Source organism: Arachis duranensis, chromosome 6, assembly GCF_000817695.3.
Source record: "Arachis duranensis cultivar V14167 chromosome 6, aradu.V14167.gnm2.J7QH, whole genome shotgun sequence".
NCBI lineage: Eukaryota > Viridiplantae > Streptophyta > Magnoliopsida > Fabales > Fabaceae > Arachis > Arachis duranensis.
The window spans coordinates 110,745,995-110,755,780 of record NC_029777.3 but is presented as its reverse complement, the minus strand read 5'-3'; positions in this window follow the sequence as shown (position 1 = coordinate 110,755,780).

Below are 9,786 nucleotides of genomic sequence, written 5' to 3'. Positions count from 1 at the left end.
AAAAGGTATTTAAAAAAATAACATAATTATTAAATTTTTTAAAAATACAATTTAATCAATAAAAAAATAATTTATTAAAGAATATTTTATTAAGCAAAATTTAATAATAAAAAATAAAATTTTTGTTAATAAATATTTTTTTTAAAAATAATTTTTTTTCTTAAAAAATGGATAAAGTTAACATTAGTTAACACAAAAAGTTTAAAATGGATTAAAAATGAGGTTTTTTAAAAGTTAGAAGGGAGGGAAATGTATATTTATAAAATAGAGGAGAGGAGAGTGTCATTTTAGCATCTCACAGGGGAGGGGAGTGGAATTTTTTCTAATAATAATGATAATAATAAAATGTGCTTATTATTATTTCATATTATATATCTACGTGGAATGAAAGTGACACCTAATGAAAGTTATCAGGCTATTATATAGGAACCAGAATCTTTATATCTTTAGGCCTTGGACTCCTTTATCTCTTTGCTTACTTGGATTTTTGGAATATATAATATATAACTAAGCCTCATCAATTGGTCACTCAATATCATTCTTAGAGCCACCAATGGTATTCTAATATATCCATTATGTGTTTTTTATTTTATTTGTCCAGTGTCATTTTTAAAATTTGATGATAGATGAACTTATTTATTTTTGAAGACATTAATGAAAAAATATAAACATATTTATTATTAAAAATCAATTTTATTCTTAATAAAAATATAATGATATTTTTTTAATTTAAATTAATAAAAAAGATAATATAAATAGATATATCTCTAACAAACCTCTTCAAATAAAAATGCTTTTTTGAGTTTGGTGAATTTTTTGTATAGATAATTTTTTTGTCTTATACTATTTTTTATTTTTAGTTTAACAAATATCGAATTCTAGACTTTTCAATCCAAAAAATTTTTATACCATGTCATAAAATTATTTCTCTCAAAAAATTTAAACTCTTAAAAAATTGTTATCATGACATAAATGGTTATATATATTTCTAACTAAAAAAATATTAATGACAAAGATGATAGAAGTAAAAAGTAAAATTTTAAAAATTTTGATGAAGTAGTGATAAAATTATAATAAAAATCTAATTCGTTCCATAATATATATTTTTTTTCCTTTTTTTATAGTTCAAGAATTCATCAAAACCCAAACAACAACAACAAAAAGATTATACCAAGATGAGCATATATTCAAAAACGAGCGAATACACATTTCAATTAAACTTCATCATCTATCATGAGTAAAGATTATAAAGATTATAAAGATTATAATATATATTGTTGTGTGTTAACCAAAATTTATGTCTTACTAAATAAATAATGTACATATATATACTAGTGTATTTATGTTTCTGATTGATATAGTTACTTTTATTACTAACATTTTTTAAGTTCCTCACTAGCTATACATTCTATATTACAAAATATTTTTAAGAAATTAAAAAAATAACATAATAAATAAGAGTACATAATTCCTGACAATAATAACTATTATTAATTTAACCTAATAATAAACGCTTGATCAATGCAAACAAGTGAATATTAACTTTTGAAGCTTATAATATAATATTATATAAAGATGCACATAGATCAGATAATATTCGTACAATTTTTGTAATTATTCGTATTCGATACAAATTTTGTAAATATCGTTGAATTCGTAGAACTACCAGATCACACTATGATAGGATCGAATTGTAAATTTGATAGTGATATTTGCGGATTCGATTTACAGATCCGTATATTCACACGTCTCGTATAAAATAGCATAGTTTATGATATCTTGTTTTTAATCTTTTATGTTATACTTTAAATTAGAATAATTAAATTTATATCTTGTGTTATTTTTTTGTTATTAAAAAAAATTTATTGATAATATTTTAGGAATAAATAGACATAAACAGGTGAAAAATTAAATTTTTTTGGACATTTTTTTATAAAAATAACTAAACAAAACTTAAAAGTAATTTTTTTTTAATTAATGGATATACTCGATCGATCCAATCGACATAATCTAAAAAAATATGAATATTATATATAAATACAGTATAAATTGAATAAAATTATAAGTTATATTCGATTCGATTTTATATGGGTGTAGTCCTAATATTATACAAAGTGAAGTATAAGATAAAAGAAATGTTCTTTGATAACACAAATCAAAGATGAAAACACATTTCAACTTTATTCTATGTAAATATTTCTGTAGCATGCAACAAGAATTGGTGAAGGAGGAGGCAGTGATGCTGATACATTTAGAATCCTTATCATCCACGTATATACCAAGATGAATATTATTTATTATCTCTGAGGATGAGATAGAGGAGCTTAATATATGTTATATAATTCCCTTTCAACTTCAAAAGCTTTATGATCATCACTCATCACTACTCTTCTATATGCCAATACATGCAAGTTGGAGAAAATAAATAACTAATGGGGCCATCAAATTAAAGCATTTATTATTTGTAACCGCAGATTGGGAGATCCATGCTTAGATTCCCCAAGTCCTAGATGCCCTGACATATTGTTAGTCAAAGGAACTGATGGTCTAGTCAAAGTATATAGCCTAATGAAATATAGGGGTTTTTTCATCACTACTACACCCTATTACAATAATTGTTAACCACAATCATCTAGATATTTCAGTTTGGGAATTTTTTGTTTTTGATATTTGAGTGATAATCGTGTTTTTTTAATATGTGAATTGATAGGATATTATTATTAAATATAGAATTATTTAATTAAAAAAATATATATTAAATCATCTGATTTGTTAAAAATATAGAAATTAAATCATTTAATTTGTAGATATACACAAATTAGACCGTTCAATTTGTAAAATGTATAGAAATTAAATCGTCCGAGTTAAAAAAATTAAAAAATTTGAGATACATAAATCGAATCCTCTAATTCGTGTACTTTTCATAATCTTAAAAAAACACTAAAAATTATAATATTAAGATATATTACTACTTTTACTTTCATATTAAAAAAAAGCCTCAATAAAATCAGAAACAATATTATTATATATTTATTTAATATTAGTCATTAAAATAAAACATATATTAAAATATAAAATACATATTAAAAATAAGTTAAATTATATATATTTATATATAAATACATTATAATTAATTTTAATAATTAATTTTATATGTAACTAATATTTTTATATTTTTTGTGGTAATTACTTCATTTAATATAGAGACCTAGATCTGCCATCGGTTTTGGTGTATAAATCAAGAGTTTAATTAAAAAATTATTTTCTTCAGTTAATATTAATTAATTTTAATTTTTTAATTTTAAATTATAAATTTTAATGTTATTGTTACGTGAGTAATCTGAGATAGGTAGATTGGGTTTGTAAGAGTGGCCCAAGTATGATTGGATGGTGGTCTCCGATTTGATTAGTGTCTGAGAGCCGTCGTCCGACTAGTGTTTGTGAGAGAATGGGGGTGATACCTGCAAAAACACTCTAATGCCTAAGTCAATAAGAGGGTAAGCAAGTTTAGAGGGCATTGGAACTTAGAGATACTTACGGGGTGTCAGTGTATTTATAGCGGTGATAAAATAACTACCGTTGAAATAGTTCCACCTTTAGAATGGATAACCGTCCCTTTATCTTAGGGTAGTTGAGATATGACTCTTGGAAGTGAATTGAGAGATTTTAGAGGCAGTTACTTATTTGAATAAGTGTTATGTGCCAGTTATCCTTTAAACCCGACTTATTTGAGAAAGAATCTGTGTTGAATTCTACCTCTTTCGAGGAGGTCGGTGGAAAGCGAAGACCAATCTTTAGATTAGACCTTTTGATGTGTTTAGATCTGGACCATAGCGTTGTGACAGGGTATGAACAATTATCATGAACACTAAACCTTTCAAAAAATAAAGATTAAAAAAAATTATAATAAAGAACAAAAATTAGGTAATATTGCATTAACTATTTACTTTTTCATAAATCAATACTCTAGTTTTAATGATCAAATTATAAATATTTATAGAAAAAAGATATATTTCGTTTGTTGGTAGAAAAAAATTAAGATAAAAAATAAAATAAAGTAAAATATATACTACTCAGCCAAGACTTTCCTTGCTTGCTTTATAAGCTAAATAAAAATAAAGATTCTTAATCCACACCAAGTCTTAATTGTTGTTATTAGCTTATTCCAAATTCGGAATTAATTGTTGTTATTCTCAAAATCATTTCAGAACATGCCATTATTTACTAAATGACATCACAACTTCCTCATTAAAATAAACTTATGTTATGATTGTCCTTTTAATTCATTCCGTCCATACAAATATATTGATTTATTTTTTTCTATAAAATTAACTTATGAGTAATAAGATGATGATACTAAATAATAAATTTTTTATTAAATCATTTATCACAAAATTTTAAGCCAATACAAAAAATACATGAATAATTATATATCTAATATATTTTATTAATTTTTTAAGTTTATGTAAATTTTGTATAGACATTATATTTTCTTTTATTTATCTTATGTTGAGTTTTTTTTAGACTTCAATAATATAAAAATCAAAATCTAGACTTTTAGATAATTAATAGAGAGTCTTATACTATATATTATGAAATACTTATTTCAAAGTTTAAACTAATAAAAAAATATAAATAATTATATTTTCAACAAAATAAAAATTTTATATATTTAAAAAAATAATTATGAATGAACAAATTAAAAATACCATTGTTATTTTGAATTAGTAGATTGTAAAATATTTATAAATAATTAAAAATTCATGATTATTTTAAACTTTGACATATTATTAATTATGAAATTAATAATTTGAAACAATGCAAGTAATTTCAAATGGGTGGCTAGTAATAATTAGCATACATAATCATAAAGAATAAAGAGGACAATACATGATATATATGCCATTTGTAACAAAAGTGACATCCAATAAGGAGGTGTTAGAATCTATATATCTCTATCCCCTATCATCATATCCCGAATATATAATGTAGTTTGGTCTTTTAATTTATTATATGCGAATTTCAAGTATGAAGTATCAAACTATCGTCTCCTTTATTTGATAAGAAGAATATATGAATTTTATTTACAGCTAGGCAGAATTTGACTCCTCTTCCATGTTGATGATATAATTGATGTGAATTATGTGATTTTTTAAAGTTAGAATAATATGGGTATTTTATAACTTTTCACCTGAAAGAACATGCATGACAAACTCCAAGAAAGAGATGTCAATTCTTCTTCTTCAATTCTCCTTATCTTCAAACATATATAGAGCAATAATAATACAACATTTATTATTAATTAGAACAGCAAAAAATCATACATGTATTATTGTGCAGTAATCCAACTTAAAAATTTTCCCTCAACTTTAATTTGATAATGTAATTGGTATTTAATTGAAGAAAATTTATAATTTGAATTGAATAATAATAGCAATATTATTATATAACTAGAAGAATGTGATTCATTTTGATATATGAGGGTTTAAACCGTTGTAATATGTCTAAAAATATTAGCGATTTTTAAATTTTAACACAAAATAATTGCATATATAACATAGAAAACTAAAAGAGTTATTGAAACCGTCACAATATAATTTACAAGAGTAGAAAACACCGTAAAATATTAAAAAATTACCGGAAAGTATGCCAACTATTAGTATAATATTTTATTTTTCAAATAGTTAAATATCATCAACAATCTAATTAAATATTTTGTTAAGTTACTATTATATAAAGTTAACAAGTTTTGATGATATAATAATTATTTTTAATTACATATATAAGTGTTAATTATGAAGGTTTGTCATTATCTCATCATTTGATATATCATCAACTCAATTACAACACTTTTTGTTACTCTCTTAACAAAAAGCTTCATCACAAAAATACATTATTATACGCCAAAATTTATTTCCCGCCGGTTGCTCCGAACATATACGTATTTCTGCTTATTTAAGTTATTTTTTTCAAGTATAATTATGATGTTACTCTTTGATACTTTCCATTCTTTGAGGGAATTAAAGGGTCCCCATCAGAATTTTCTCTTTTGGATTTAAGACTTTATGGCTCCTTTTTCCTTTCCAATCAAATATTCCCCTTAATGCAAGAACGTTATCATTTGCAAAAAGAAAAAAAAATTATATATGATTTTCTAAAGCTAAGCTTTATTAATTAAGTGAAACTCATCATGATAATAATACACTTTTAGTTAGATTATGTTGGACTTTTTTTTTAATTTAATTTTGATGTAGTATAGTATAAAATCGTTTTACGTACATGTACATCCATTTACATAAAACTACATTATAAAAAATAATTATTTTTACATTAACTTTATGAATGGTCATTTAGAAAAATGCTTATGATGAACGACTGTATAAAACATTTACACTGTCATTACATCAAAATTAAATTCTTCTTTTTTATAAAAGAAACTACTATTATATATTAAACCTTACCAAAAGAATAATTTTCCTAATTTAATTCTAGTACATAGAGTGTTGATATTTTAATGATGGGTCAAGAATCAAGATAACACAAATATGTGATCTATATATGAATGGATTATTCAGCAGAACATTTTTTTTTAGTGTAATATATATCACCCAAGAATTTCTGAAAACTTGATGAGTGGTATGACTAGAAAGTTAGCATGATCTAAATTAATACAAAGGGCATCATGGAATAATAAACCTGCTGCCCAAGTTGTGAAGATGGGACCTTACCAAGAGAGAATAGACCATATGATAAGAAGGTGTAAGGGTAAGAATAATCAACTATCCTTGAGGATTCTTGGTTTATGCATGGTGGAATATAAACCATATGATAAGGATTCCAAATTTTTGCAACTCATGTATATCTCTCCCTGTTTGGGATAAGAAATTATTTATCTTGCTAAGTATATATAATTATCTAATTAATTTTTAAACAAAAGAAAAATAATATTGGGTATTTTTCATTATTTTTAAAGGTATTGAATATATATTAAATGTTTTTTCTTTATTTTAAAATTATAAAAATACATGAAAGATGTTTATATTATTATCACAGCCCTCAAAAAACATCACATCCTTTTCTGCTAAAGAATATAATAAATAGTTGCCAAACAAAGTGATCACTTGTAATTAACTAAGTTCAATAGTATTGTATGTTTATATATATATATATACTCTCATACCATCAGAATTTATTATTTTTTACTATCACTTAATAAGTCATTAGAATTTATTATTATACATCAAAAATACTACAAAACCATCAGAATTTATTATTTTTGACCATCACTTAGTAAGACACCAGAATTTATTAATTTTTATTATCACTTAGTAAATTATCAGAATTTATTATTTTCTGGCTATCACTGTGTGTATATATATATAAAATTTAATTTTGATGTATTATGAATGCAAAATAATTTTACACGTGCATCCAATTACGTAATACTATATCAGTAAAACTACCTTTTATATTAACTACGTAAATAATCATCTAAAAAAATGGATATAATTACATGACTATATAAAATGAAAATGAAATGAAAAATGTTATTATTCATAAAATAGGAGTGGTGATCTTCATACTTTAGAGTTTAGAGCACTTTTAGCAACCGTATCTTAGCTTGAAATCATAACTTTTTGTTATGCTTTTATCATGTTATATGATGTAATCACTTTTCTAATAGATTTTATATGCATGAATGGGTGCAAATCTTGACCTAGCTAGAATGAAGTCCTAGGTGGTCTTAATTTTATTTATCACGAAAATTAAAGACTCCTTATTTTGAATTAAGTCATAAATAAAGAGAGATAACTAAATTAGATTAACCTAGTAGTGATTAGTTTATTAGCTAGTCTTCTTAAGTAAGTATTATATTTTAAATTTTGTTTTGTGCATACAGTAACAATAAATTTAAAAAAAAAATTAAATTTGTGACAGATTAATCTTTAGTTTGTTGGATTAGAAGATATATTTACAACAGAAACAGATAATAACAACAAAAAATTAGCGACTGTATTCGAATCCACTGCAAAATTGGTAGAATTACACTACAGTTTGGCCTCTGCTACAAAACTGTTTAAAATAGTGACGGTTCAGTTGTAAATCGCTGCAAATCAATCATTTTGGGTATAAAAATCAAAGAAATATTTTGTGATGGAGAATTTTAGTATACAGAGCAAAAGTTGGTACATATTTAAAGATTTGTCTATACCACACTTTCTAAAGCCACACTTTAAACCGTAGCTCTTCACAAAGAAAAGCGTCACCTAATGGAAAAAAGTAAATTAGAAGATTTAAGAGAAGAAATAATCAAGTTATCAAAATTAATAGATCAAAAATTAATGATTTTAACTAATGTTAACTGTAATGACACCGAATTCTTAAAATCAATACAAAATGATTTTTCTCAAAATCTTTATTTTACTATAAGTTTTATTGAAGGACTTCAAAAACCTGAAAAAACTTATTTTTCACACGGAATTTCTAAGAAATGTTACCATGGAAATGATTCCCCACATCTTTATCATACTTTTAACCCACAATTAAATTTTATAGTAGATATGCTTGAAGAAATATTAGTATCCATAAAATTTCAAAGAAATAAAGAAAAAGAGAATCCCAAAGAAGAAAAATTTCAAAATATAATCAACATAACAGATCTAAAAGTAAAACCACCACTAAAATTATGAATATTGAAGAAAAATTAGAAGAAGTTACAATGCTTTTTAAACAATTAAAAAAAAATGGCTCAAGAAAATAATATTATGGAACATGGTTTTCAAATAGAGGAAGAATTAGTAAATTCTGAAAATATAGAAAATGAAGAACACATCCTAGATTATTCAAGTGACGAAGAACCAGCAATTCCAATACAAGTAAAAAATGAAGCTGGAACATCTAAAGATAACCAATCTCAATATAAATGGGAAACAAGTTTTGATAATTATGCTTTTAGAAAAGGGTTTATAAATAAAGATTCAAAATATACAAAAATACCATCAAAGTACGTTCCTAAAATCCAGGAAATGGAAGGAGAAAGAATGCTCGATTTAGACTGCAAAAAGAACAAAAAAGAAATTTTTGAAAACTGGTTGAATTCCTTCTTATTAGAAGCCTTTACTAATCCAAAACAAAGCAACTCAAAAAAGATTTGCAAATATAATTAGAATCTGCTGCCAGAATAATGAAGAGATACCAAAAAAATATGGGCTTAATAAAAATTTTCAGAGAAAGAGAAAATATCAATTTAGAAAAAGAAAATACTACCCAAACTGGAGAAAAAAAGAGGTATTTTAGAACAAGAAATAACAATAAAAACAAAAGGCAAAAAAGTGACTATTGCCCAAATAAAAAAGAAAACTATAAGTATTGGTATTGCCAAGAAGAAGGACACTATGCAAATGAATGTCCGAAAAAGAAGGATAAAAAAGATCTTACTAAACAAATAGAAATTGCTAAGTCTTGTTTTATGGAACCTTTAGAGGAATCTGATGATAACCTAGACTATATTTTTGAATATGTCTCAGAAACAGACTCAGAGACTGAGTAATAATGCCACATCTCAGGAACAGACTCAGAGACTGAGTAATAATGCCACATTTATTACTATAAAAATAACAGAAAAATTTATAAATGCTTTTATAGATTCTGGAGCAACACAATGCTTTGCTAGTTCAAATATAAAACTTGATTGGAAAAAATTAAAGAAACCATTAAGAGTTAGAATAGCTGACAAATCAATACATAAAATTGACCAAAAAGCAGAGATGGTTGAAATTTTTCTTC